The sequence below is a fragment of the Lactuca virosa genome, chromosome 6 (assembly GCF_052849685.1).
Source record: "Lactuca virosa cultivar CGN04683 chromosome 6, Lactuca_virosa_CGN04683_v6, whole genome shotgun sequence".
In the NCBI taxonomy this organism is placed as follows: domain Eukaryota; kingdom Viridiplantae; phylum Streptophyta; class Magnoliopsida; order Asterales; family Asteraceae; genus Lactuca; species Lactuca virosa.
Window position 1 is genome coordinate 266987184 of NC_136431.1, and position 14075 is coordinate 267001258.

Genomic DNA, 14075 nt, shown 5'->3' on the forward strand with positions numbered 1-14075 from the left:
TCCCAACAGAAGAAGACCTTGGATATAGTGAGGATAACTCACCTTGTAATGCCGACTGTAGTGATAAAATCCAAGTTTCGAATCACTGTCACGAACTCGACCACCTATAACCTCCATAGGACCAAGTCCATCAGAATCCCAATTTACCAAAATACCCTTAAAAGTCCAACTGGTCAATCCTGGTCAAATTCCTAGTCAACAGTCAATGTCAACAGTCCATGTTGACCCAACTCGTCGAGTCCAAGTACTGTCTGGTCAAGTTCCTCTAAAACTCAGAAAACCACAAAAACCCTGAGTCAACTCGCCGAGTTTCCCACCAAGTCGTCAAGTCCACGCGTGTCTAAATGTCAGGAAGAACCCTAACTGACTCTTCGAGTCTTCTTACTGACTCGTCGAGTCCATGTAAAGCCAATATGGGCAATTCTTCAACCGACTCGTCGAGTTGACCATGCAACTCGTCAAGTCCCTTCAGTCCATCACTCATTCATACGATTTTAAGCTGCTCCAAAGCTCCAAACAATAGATCTAAGCTCCTAGGGTGTTGTTATCACGTAAAGTTGCTAACTTTATGTGCATGCAAGGTTCTATGAAGCTAAAACACTCATAACTAACATTAGAGGTAGGTTTTGGACATGAAGGAGGGCTAAAGCTTCATAAAGCTTGAGGCTTTATGTCCATAAGGCCTTGGGAAGTCAAGATCTGAAACTATGCCCTTGTGACAAGCTCAAACCCGAATCTGACCCCACCATGCCCTAGAAATGACCATTTCTTTTACCAAAAAGGGGGATCTAAGCAATTAAATGTAAAGTTGGTAGCTGTATACCTCAATCTTGTTGTCACAACACTAGAAAGGCTGGATCTACAAGCTCTTCCTTGTTCCAAGCTCTTAACTCCTCAAGAAATGCTCCAATACACTCTCTTTTGGTCTCACATACTCAAGAATAGAGGCTAGCTAGCTATTAGGGTTTCTCTGGACATGAAGGTGACAAGGGATGCTGAGGAGGAAAGTTAAAGACCTTTAAATAGGGTGAAAACCATAAAAATTAGGGTTTTCACTTTCCAGCACCTACCCGTCGAGTCGGGTCCTCCAACTCGTCGAGTAGGATCTAAAACCCACGCGGCTGATTTGGTCACTACTCGACGAGTTGGCCTATCAAATCGTCGATTCGCCTTTGAAACATGACTGTTGAAGCTTTAAACTTATGTCGGGAAATCGGGATGTTACATGGAGGTCATGGACTGAAAAGTGGATTCTTCTCTCGTGGATTAACGATGTTGTGTAGAAATGTTTATTGTCGGGTTGCTTCTTTCTTTTAAGGCCTGCACAGGTATTAGGAGGTAATCGACTATTTATGAGGTGTTGCAGTAGTTGTGCTTTATACCACTAGAGTCTCTGCTCGAATTAGTTTATGAGCTAGGATTTGGAATCTTCAATGTCAACATTGCATGTTTTGGCATTCAGGCGATCTCAGACTGTGTTAGAGGAGTCAGGTTCGAAGGACCCTCAAGGGGGTTACTTCTAGAGTGGAAAAGGTAAGTGATTTTGAGGACGAAATCTAATTTTAGTGGGGGGGGGGAATTGTAATACCCAGTTTCCAGATCGGATCGATTTAGGGCTTCGAGGAGTCAAAGGCTTGGTTTTTGGGTAAAACTAAGGCTCGCGATGTGACCGAAGAGAGGTCACAACGTGAGTAGTGATAAAATGAAATTCTGATGTAAACTAACCTCACGACATGAGCAATAGGAGCTCACGACGTGAGATGTACTAGCCCATGATCTTGTAGGGTTTCCTCCATACCATAAACTTCATTTTAGGGTTCCTAAGTAGCCTCCTTCATCCCTAAGCTCAATAAAACCCTAACCCTAGCTTTTCCTTGTGATTCTTGAGCTTTTGGTGGATTTTTGTTGGTTTGAGGAAGAAGTGGTCACCATTGAAGCATAGATTCACCTTGGAAGTTCCATTTGCAACCTCTAGCAACACCCATGGAGCATTGTGAGTAACCAAGATCCAATATTTTTGTTTCCTTGTTGCTAGATCTAAGGTTTTATGCATGTTTATCCATGGCTTTAAGAGTTAGAGTGTTGGGACTCCAATACAGTTAGCATCTTTATGGGTCCTTAGGGTCCCTTGGTGATTATATGTTATGAATTTGAAGTTTGGATGATGTTTGAGTTCATGCTTGAGTTTTGATCTCTTTTTTCTTCATGAATGTCGTAGTTTGAGCTCAAGTCTTGTACTGGACATTTAATACCTTAAAGCATCGATTTCTATGATCCTTAGAGTGTTCGGAAGCCTCCTGGAAAATATGGATTAGTGGCTTAATGGATTAAGAAGTTTTTAGATCAAAATGGAATTTAGACTGATCTCACGACGTGAGGATATGCCTGTCAGGTCATGAGGATTATTACACCTGATTATTTTATCCTATAGTGGAACTAATGATCAACTTGATGTTCATTTGTTTGTTTCTCGGCCTCCTATTTAATGATCAAATTCAAACTACAAAATCGAACACATCAATTTAGTCTGGAACAGGCTTGGTTCATATAGATCAACCCAAATCACCTAGGGGCCCAAATATATCGCTTTTCCTTATTCAGGAAAAAGTAATGAATTACATTGACTATATAGTCATACATTTTACTCACCAAATCATACATGGAATAACCCTTTATAACATCCAGTTACAAGATGTGTTTGAGCAACCCAATGCACAACTGATTCACAAGTTATGATCTTTTAGGATTTCCTCCATATTTAAACCCCATAAACTTCATTTTAGTGTTCCTAAACAGCCTCCTTCATCCCTAAGCTCAATAAAACCCTAACCCTAGCCTTTCATTGTGATTCTTGAGCTTTTGGTGGAGTTTTATTGGTTTGAGGAAGAAGATGTCACCATTGAAGCATAGATTCACCTTGGAAGTTCCATTTGCAACCTCTAGCAACACATATGGAGCATTGTGAGTAACCAAGATCCAATATTTTTGTTTCCTTGTTGCTAGATCTAAGGTTTTATGCATGTTTATCCATGGCTTTAAGAGTTAGAGTGTTGGGACTCCAATAAAGTTAGCATCTTTATGGGTCCTTAGGGTCCCTTGGTGATTATATGTTATGAATTTGAAGTTTGGATGATTTTTGAGTTCATGCTTGAGTTTTGATCTCTTTTTTCTTCATGAATGTCGTAGTTTGAGCTCAAGTCTTGTACTGGACATATAATACCTTAAAGCATCAATTTCTATGATCCTTAGAGTGTTAGGAAGCCTCCTGGAAAATATGGATTAGTGGCTTAATGGATTAAGAAGTTTTTAGATCAAAATGGAATTTAGACTGATCTCACGACGTGAGGATATGCCTGTCAGGTCATGAGGATTATTACACCTGATTATTTTATCCTGTAGTGGACCACGACGTGCGCCATAGATGGTCATATCGTGAGGGGATGTTGATTGTTGAGTTTCGTTGACCCTTGACTGTTGACTTTTTGACCAGTTTGACTTTGGGACAAACTTGAAGGATTTGGGCTATTGACTAATATTCTTCCATTTTTGGTTTTAAAGGGCTCTCGGGAGCAAGTAGTGTAGAAAGGGAGCGCATCGCAGTGTTTTCAGGGTCTTCAATTGAAGTGAGTTTTCCTTACTGTACCCGCGGGTCGAAGGCACCAATGTTGGCCCACTAATTTTGGTTATCATTTATTAGAAGGATGACCTAGGGGCTGTATGTAGCCATGTAGGATAGATTGAGGACTCTTGATCTTGGCTTTCTTACCTGTCCTTGTTTAGTTGTGACTCTAGAGTATGATCATATGTTCGGGTGTCTATCTCACCTCTGGATACATATGGTTACGCATTCTTTGCAGATTTGGTTATGTATCCTTATGTATAGGACGTTTCTATGTTGTAGTGATCTACTATATATATATATATATATATATATATATATATATATATATATACCCTGGGGTGGTAGGGTGCAACAGTACTGGTTTGTTGTTTAGAGTACCAATAGGCTGGTTATCGTCTAGTGGAGTGCCCTAAGGGTTGTATGTAGTCGTGTAGGATAGCATGAGAACTCTTGATCTAGGTTTTCTTACGTGTTCCTTGTTTAGTTGTGGCTCTAGACTAGGGTCATATGTTCGGGAGGCTATCCCACCTCTGGTTACTTATGGTACACATTCCATGGAGGTTAGTTGGTAGTGGAGCAGTGTACAGTGAGAGATATAGTAGGCGGGAGTGAGTTGTATGATTTATAATTGTATGTATTATGTGCCTACTTGATCCTTGATTGTTTATACGTCGACATATGGTGGTGGATGGGGTTGAGGCGATCCTATTGTGTGTTGTAGGCCAAGATACCAGGTGCGGGATAGATGTAAGTTGTAGGCACGAAGGCTCGGGAGTGTGGTTGGGTTGAGGTTGCAGGCCAAAAAAAATGTGGTATTCCAGTCCGGTGACTGATTGGACCCGTTGCATGTATGGCAATCCAACCGGGAGGTTGTGGGCCAGGGTAATCAATCCGGGGGATTGTGGACCCAACATGTAATATGTATATTTGTTTGTTTGTGTGTGGTAGTTTGGGGAAACTCACTAAGCTTTGTACTTACCTAGTTGTTTATGTTTCAGTTTCTATTGGTTATCGTGGTAGGGCGAAGGCGGAACTGTACACATGCATCAGAGCATTGAGGATTCTGTGTTCTTTATATTACTCTGATTTTCGATAAATCTAATTCAAAATAAATGGTTTTCTTAAAATGGATTTATAATTGAGAAGTTTTACCTTAATATAAATGAAACTTTTGGTTGTGAAAATGGGACGTTACAAGTTATGAGCTTAGACACCTTAATCCAACAGTCTCCCACTTGGATAAATCTACAACTACAATTGCAAGTATAACCAAGCAGCAAAGAGTTCTTTCCAAATCCGTTGTTGAACTTTGATTTAAATCAAACGTCGGCCCTAAGATAAGTGATCTATTCCTTCATTCTTCAAGATATCGTATGAACAGATTCATGGAACTAATGATCAACTTGATGTTCATTTGTTTGTTTCTCGATCTTCTATTTAATGATCAAATTCAAACAACAAAATCGAACACATCAATTTAGTCTGGAACAGGCTTGGTTCTTATAGATCAACCCAAATCACCTAGGGGCCCAAATATATCGATTTTCCTTATTTAGGAAAAAGTAATGAATTACATTGACTATATAGTCATACATTTTACTCACCAAATCATACATGGAATAACCCTTTATAACATCCAGTTACAAGATGTGTTTGGGCAACCCAATGCACAACTAATTCGCAAGCTATGAGATATATATATATATATATATATATATATATATATATATATATATATCTGCTTTAAGAATAGTAAATATTATCGTCTTAGCATTACTCGTGATAAAATCCATGAAGTACTCTCTAAGCGTGAGTTTATCCAATACTTAAAATATCCATTTCCAAGTACTCGTGAATTTTGCAGCAATCTCCATGCAATGTCTAATCTCCATAGACAATCTACAAACAATTCATGACAGTCTTAATTCACTACTTACTTCCAAAAGTATGATCGAATGTGGGATTTTTTATAATAAAATTATTCATGAAGTAAACATGAAAAGTGAAACATAATAATAAACTAATTTACTATGGTATCAAACCCTTTAAATATAAATAAATCTCTCTTATTTAATCACCATAACAGTTACAAATTTATTCATTATAGATTGTTTCGTGTAATCAACTAACTACTTGAATTAAGTAATATCAGTCATGTCATGTTCTAAGCATGCATACTATGCCTCTCTATGGCCCTTCCGCTGTGAACAGATCGAAGGGGCATTACTTCAATTATGCTCATTTCATAATTCCTAATTCTCATCGCTATCTAATATGTAATGGAATTTCTTCTTTACATGTATTGTCTTTCTAAGATGTCGAGGCTCTAAAGTCATAGAAACTGAGCCTTCGATATTACAGAATGTTCCAATGGAACTTGTTATTCAGAACAATTGCAAGGTTATGAAGTCTCAAATTCAAGGCACACTCCTTGAACACTTCTCTTGCATTAAAGTTTCCAACTCACATATAGATTTTATAACCAACTCTTATTATGGAAACATTTCCATATTTCCATATGACCATTGGAGGTTGTCGAGGCCAACAAAATTAATAACTCTAAATCTTTTACACTAAAATAGTGTATAGTGGTAAAGGGGTCGATCCACAGAGATTGGTTTAGTTTATAACTCTATGGAAAATCTCTTTGCAAAAGTACTTGTAAAATGACAATAAAATAAAAATGGGGGTTTTGATCTTTTTGAAATACTTAAATTAAAACTAGATTTAAACTAGAACTTAAATAAACAATTTGGCAAAAATAAGAATTTGATGTGAAATCAATAAGAGAAAGATGGTTGACTTAAGGTTTCCTCACTTTGACTGTTGATGAACATATCATTAGAATCCAATGGTGCAATACTTGATTTAAACCCTTAATTTGGCTATAGTAATCCAAGGAGCTTTTGATTACCTATACTTTTCTTAGTTGTTGAAATGGTTAGAGAAGCTCATAACAATTTCCTTAGTCAAAGTCACTAATTCCAATAAGCATGTAATTAGTGAAAGTCAACTAGCATTGAGAACCAAAAAGTCACCAAATCCAAGAGGAGTCAAAAGCTTCCACTACCATGTTGGAGAAAATGTTTTTATGATTGTGTGAAGTAAAACTAACACAAGAATCACTTGTTGCTTGCTAATTTGAAGATCATTTACTTAATCAAGAAATTAGCCAACTAATCACCACAAACACATTTAAACTCATGAATAAAAACATACAAGCAACGATAAGATGTTAAAACACAAAACATTTTCATAAAGATTCAAACACAAATTCATGGATTCTTCAATATTCAACAAAAGTTCAAAGGATTCAACAAAAGTCAACCAATATTTGTTTAGCCAAGCATGGCTAAACTCAAGAAAACAAAGTTAGATAAGATTGTACCAAGCATTTGACAAGAATCAAGAGATGAAAAGATGAAGTTCTTGAGGGTTTTTGGTCTTCAAAGTGCTCCAAAACTCCAGAGAGAATGCCTCCAAATCGGATGTAAAAGATAAGGCTGAAGAGGCACACCTACCTTCCCAATATAGAGCTCCAAATGAAATCCCGAAATTTCCCCTGCAAGAACCCACGCGGGCCGCGTGGATTCTTACGCGGGCCGCGTGACTATGATGGAGTTTTTAGGCTTTTTCAAGTTTTGGGCCCCCACAGCTATTCCATTGGCCCAGTTCGAGTCCGATCAGCTTCTAGCCCATTTTTCTTCAAGTTCTCTTCAATTTGAGCCCAATTTGACTTTTCTAAATCCTCCAAAGCTCTTGTAATCTCCCGATCATCAGCCTCCGCACACTCGAAAATCCCCTCCCCCCCCCCCCCCCCCGCATCTTGCAAATTTAAAGTTTAATTCTTCCAAGCCTTCAAATAATTGACAATCCCACTTCCTGCATCATCTCCATAGTCATCAAGCCCAAAGTCCCCATTGCCCTTCTAGTCAATCGCCTCCCAAAAATCCCGCTCCGCTAGTCTCCAAAAAATCTGCAATAATGCTCAAGAAACTAGAAAGTACCCGAAATGGTCATGAAATAACAAAAAGAAAAATATGCATGGAAATTAACTAAAATGCGAATGAAATGTGCTAAAATAAACTATGAAAAGAAGTAAATAAAATGAAGCTATCAACCATCAATTCTCACCAAGAATCATCTCAATCCAAGACGTGTCACTATGGTCCTTCCAAAACAATACCATACTTCCAACTGTTCACAAGCAACCAATCTTCAATAAACCTCATAATGTTCTTGACAGTTAGTTTACCAACTCTAGTCACTTAAAACTCTAGTCCTTTTTATCACAATGCTCAGAGCATTTGAAAATTTTGAATAAGCAAATATTATAGCATATGTAATCGATCCTATATCTGAAGCATATGGGACTCTACTCATTATATCTTATATAAGGATTTGATATCTGTTCAATCTCTTGCTATAATATTTCCTTATAGAATCTCCTATGTTGAAAAATTTCAACACACTATTCATATATGATTTTGACTAAGTTCTATTAAACTTTACAATCTAAACCTTTAGATTTGTAACGAAGTATGAGTTCCATCTCCCTTAAGTCCACTATATTGAAACAGTTCCCAACTTTTGCAACTTGCAAACTAGAGACTTTGTTTCCCATGAAGAATATTGTCAACATGCAATATCAGCATAACAATTATGCTCCCACTAGCTTTGACATTACTCGGAAATTAACTAGACTTCTAGAAATCAATACCCTTTGACTTTCTCATGGAAGTGCATATTCCTATTTTTCAATGCTTCGTGAGGCCTCTGATTAGGCTTCTTAAGCTTATGCACTTTATCCGTATAGTGTATGTGTTCAAACCCTTTTAAGATGTGATAAACATATCTCCTGAAAGTTTAAACAATTACTTTCCATTCCTCACAATTCGAAACAAGAGGGATATCGTAATCATATTGTGAATTTGAGAATGCAACTAATACAACCAATATATATTGATCTTTATCAGATCCTTAAAATCTAATAGAGAAAGTGTTTCGTCATAACCATATTCATGAATTAGAGCGAAACCTTTTTCCACCTAGATTCGAAGGTGCATACGTTCCCATCCATGTAGAACTTTCATTTTCAACCTACAATCATAAGACAAGGTTTAGGACAAACCAAAATCACATTTAGGTCTCCTTCATGGACTGAAATTCACTATTCTTCATTTCTTGTTTTCTGGGAGCTCAAAGCCCACCAGTGCTTCTGTTCCTGTTAGCAGCTCACCTGTATTGATCAATGTACCTTCACTGACCAACCGAATTTGCTTTTGAAGTTAAATGAAAAACATAGAACTCATAATCATTTCCGACTTAACTGGAAGTGCACAGAAATAAGAATGTGTCAATAAACACAATAGGTTTTCAACCTCTAGTTGCACGCTATTGATAACAAAAAGGATCATTGTCGGTTGACTCGTGAAACTTTCAAGATCAATATGACTCCCACCGACTTCTGGACATATAATTTTTCTATCAAGAAACATTCCTTGACGAGCTAAAACAAATATTTAAAAGTTCGTGCATATTCTCGACATGATAACCTTCTTCATGATTAGATTTAGTTCATCTTTTGTTTCTTGATTGCCAAAAAATATCATAACTACAATTCTTAATGTGCTTGAGCGAGAAAGCATTCTTATTCCACATATTACGAGGTGTTATCAACCTTCTTAGTTTGAAATGAATTTCAATATATGATTTAGAGTTACTAGAGTATAGCTCTAAAACTCTATTGGGAATGAAGTATGGCTCATCTCTTGATCGAACCATCTCAAACAATATCTGATTCCTCTTCTTAGTCATATAATTGCACTAAGATGTTCTTAGAGGATCAATTGTTATATAATTCCACAATACTAAGATGATCATAAAACATGATACTAAAGTACTCTCTTTTCCATTCAGATTGGATAATCTTTTATCTTTATGCCTAATAGATACTTCTCTTCGTTCTGCTACTCATTGAATCTTTTCAAAGTATTAGAATTATGCTTAATCTTATTAACACAACCATATTTACTGAAGCATCAATAAATCATGACGACTAGAGTTATTTTACCTTGCGGTGGATCTAAAGAGTTCATAACAACATGTACAAGATCCATTAATCCATTACTTGCCTCACATAAACATGTGAACAATGACTATGTCATAATTTCTCCAATGAACAAAACTCTCATGCATCATCCAATTTGAATTGCATGACTCAAAGTTTTTGTCCAATTGAAACTTTGTGATGAGATTTCATTTCACTTGGTCAAATATGAAAATACCAAAAGCACGTTTTAGAAGATTCAATATCCACTATTAATATTGCTATTATTATAAATATAATTAACATCCTCATTTATGCCATTAAAAAGAAATAAAAATAAGGCAACTAAGCAATCCAAAACTTCACCTTTTATTCGAAATAAAAAGAAAAATGGAACTTTTCCATAAAATGCATAAAATGAAAAACTATGTTTCCAGACATCTTTGAATATCAATCTATTAAATTATCTTAACTCCTTAGTAGTAGCTCAAAATTCTTATCATCGAACTATATGAACTTATAAAACAATGGAGTCAGATAATGGATGTACACGAAGTAGAGTTGCACGACTTGACTTTACTATCTCCAAGATCTTTTAGGTATTTTGGGCAACTTTGTTTCCAATGTCCCTTCAATTGGCAGTAGAAACAAATGGACTCATTGGGGTCAACACATGGAACGATCTCAGAAAAATCCTTTCTCTTTACCATTCGATCAAATTGTTTGACCTTGGCCGATCCCTTTTCAATTAGGAAGATAAACCATTTCTTGATTACCATTGTCAACGTCCAATGAACTCTTAGGATTAGATCCTTCAAGCATTTCTTCTTTAGTTGTACTCTTAAGCATTTCTCCTTTTACAGTTATCATCATCTTGGTCAGATCAGTTAGGGTCACACCGAGATTCCTCATATGAAAGTTTTTAACAAACTTACCATATGACTTAGGAAGCGAGATAAGAACCAAATCATTGGCTTGCTCCTTTGGAAATTCAATACCCATTCTTCCCAGTTTTTCAATTTACGATTTCATTTTTAGAACATGCAAACACATAGAATTTCCAACTTTGTGTTTACATGCCAATAGGGCTTGAGTAGTTTCATATCTTTCAACTTGAGTAAAACGTGATGTTGGGAGAGTCACAGGAGGAGGAGGTGGAAGAGTTGAAGAGAGATAATGTCCAGTTCCATAATTACCTAAGGAAAGTTCACCTTTACTTGAATGTGGAAGACCACCTCCAAAAGATTTGGGAAAATCATTTCCATAAGAATGAGGAAGACCATTTCTATCTTCATAAGACATCTAGAGGAAGGAATTCAAGTTAGTTGATTTTAATCCTTAATTATCAACCCAAATTTTAAATTAAGGCTAGGATCCATATTTTTTATTTGAACTTTGAATAGGGATGTCGTAATCAAATTGAGAACCTATTTTAGGTAGGTAAGGGTTTTACCAATTTGAATCTTATGAAACTCCTAGATCTTTGGAGATTCATTGAATCTTACCAATGGCATGTTTACTCTCGGATTATGCTCACTATTGTTACCGGGATGTCAAGGATCACAAACGAGATGTGACTCACCATGCAAACCCGCTTGACAACCTCGAGGTCATTTATCATCTCACATTGATGTGTCAGTTAACCACACACGATCCATCAACAATAATAATTTTTGAGTTGTGCCATCATTTCATCTTTGTAGTCCCATATTAGCGTGTCGGTTAACCACGCACGCTGCACTAACGACTCATAAAGAAACGATGTGTGTTTCCATGGATGAGCATACATTTCACAATTTTCCTAAAGTAACTAGAGTGAGATTTTTTTAAAAGAATGTTCTAGAACTTTATAGATTATACTTTAAATCTGATTATGTCATATTGAACCCGTTCATCTAATGACCATCCACCACACAGGAGAGTGGTAAGTGAAAAAGACACTCATTCAACGGTTATTTTATAGGTTGTTTCCTTATACTCTCTTTATGGCATGGCTTCGTGAATGAGACTTACTATTGATTCGACTGAATTATCTTATACATATAGTATTAACGTTTAATATATATATATATATATATATATATATATATATATATATATATATATATATATATAAGGTGTATTTTAAAACTTTTTAAAACACAATGTTTAAATATTAATTATCTGAATTAAACATTTAATTAATTAATATTAAACCATTTATGAGTTATCTTTATCTTTTAATTAAACGATTAATTAAATTAATTAAATCATTTAGAATAATTCACTAATTTAAGATTTAAGATTTCAAATTACCCAGTTAAATATTCAAATTTTACACCATTAAAATATATTAACTAACGTTATTATCCTAATCAACTTAAATTAAGCAAGCTAAAAATAGTTGGACAGAAGTTCCCCATGCCATGGTAAAGGACTACCCCCATCGTGGCAGAAGGAAAGTATTGCGGATGCAAAGATCCCCACGACGTGGCAGAGAAATTCTCACGTCGTGGAGCTCCGACAAAATGACTATTCTGTCAAAATCCAATGAGTTTTGTTCAAGTTCAACTAATGCACTATCAGTTATTAGACAACCAATCTCTGATACCAATGATGGGTTTTACATGTAATAATGCGGAATAATCCTTAAACTTTTAAGGGTGCATGCAACCTATTAGATCTATGTCATAACACTATTGTAGAAACATACTATTGAACAACAAGAACCCTAACCCTATGAAAAATCAAAATCTACAAAGTAGGGTTACATACCTTTGATTTGTTGTAGTAAACAAATCACTTCAATATCTTATAGTTGATGGTCTTGGAAAGCATAGCACCAAAAGGAAGATGTCTCTAATGGCTCACACCCAAAACCCTAGAAACCTTATAATGAAGAAGAGACAGAGGAGAGATATAAATTTCGTTCGTATGCCTCTAGGAAAGGGTAGCCACGAAAATTGATGCCCAATGGGTCCTATTTATAGTTTAGATAACTTATGGACAAAGCAAGATTTGAATTAATTAAATAATGGATTTAATCTCAATTTAAATATTTTCCTTATCAACATCCAAGAGGCTTCTGGAAACCCTAGAAGGGCTCCCAAAACCATCCATGCTTGGATGGTTCTAGAAGTTACTCTCTTCAACTATTGAACAATTACAATTCACCTCTTCCACCTTTAATTAATACTAGTTAATCATGAATTAATTCCATATTAATTCTGATTAATAACGAATAAATTCTAATTGATTTCTTATTAATTTATTAATTAATAAATCAATTATTTAACTATTGATCTCATGCTAATTTATTAATCACATAAGAAATTAACAGATCAATTATCTATTTCCAATTAATATATTAATCACATAATGTATCAACAAATCATTTCTCTCTCTCTCTCTCTCTCCTAATATCATTTCTAGTTATGAGAGCAAACCAAAAAGGACTTTTCCTCTATTTTCAAGTTTATACCAATTTAGTTATGAGCTTAGACACCTTAATCTAACATAAAGTTGCTAACTTTATGGGACCCATGCACTCCCCTCAACCCAAACATGGAGATAAGTGGGTAAAATCCTAGATCTATCATGCTTTAATGAGAAAGGCAGAGACTTTATACCTCCAAAAGGTCAGAAACGAAGTGAAGATGTAAGATCTATGTTGGAACCAAGCACTCAAAAACCAAGATGATCCACTTCCTTCTTCAACCTTCACAAACATGGATTCACATACTCGAAACACACATATGGAGACTAGGGTTTGGGTGGGATAAGTTCTCAGAAGGTATAGGCTGCCAAATGAGGAAACCATAGAAGTTAGTACCCTTAAATAGGGCACCAATCCTGAAATTAGGGTTTTGTCCCAAAATGGCTGCCACGTCGTGGAAACATATTTACATGTTGTGGCATCGCACAAAATCGCATTCTCCTCGGCTAATGCCATGTCGTGGCTCACCCAATGCCACATCGCGGCCATATAAAAATTCCAATATGTAAAATGATTAACTTATGAAAAGAATTCCTGCAAACTTGTTGTTACATATAGATTTTTTTTGCAGAAGCACGTGTTTCGATATGTTGTGGTCGTCTTTAAGATTTGGTATGGGCTTTGACAATCAATATTCGATTATGTTTTGAATATAGAAAGTAGAACTTCGACATTATTTTCTCCTTTTGATATTAACACAATATGAGTTGTCACACACTAATCATGGTGTAGGTTAGCGAGAGCTAGGTTGTTACAACTGATTCATGCGTTGCTCTCTTACTTGCCACGTTTTTATTGGTTGATTGTACATTGACTTACTTTTGTAGTTAGTATTTATACTTTGTGTTAAAGGATATAATTAACTTATTTGCATGTTCGTGTTATTCATTGTAACACTTGAGTTGTAACATCATTCTCCAATCAATCAA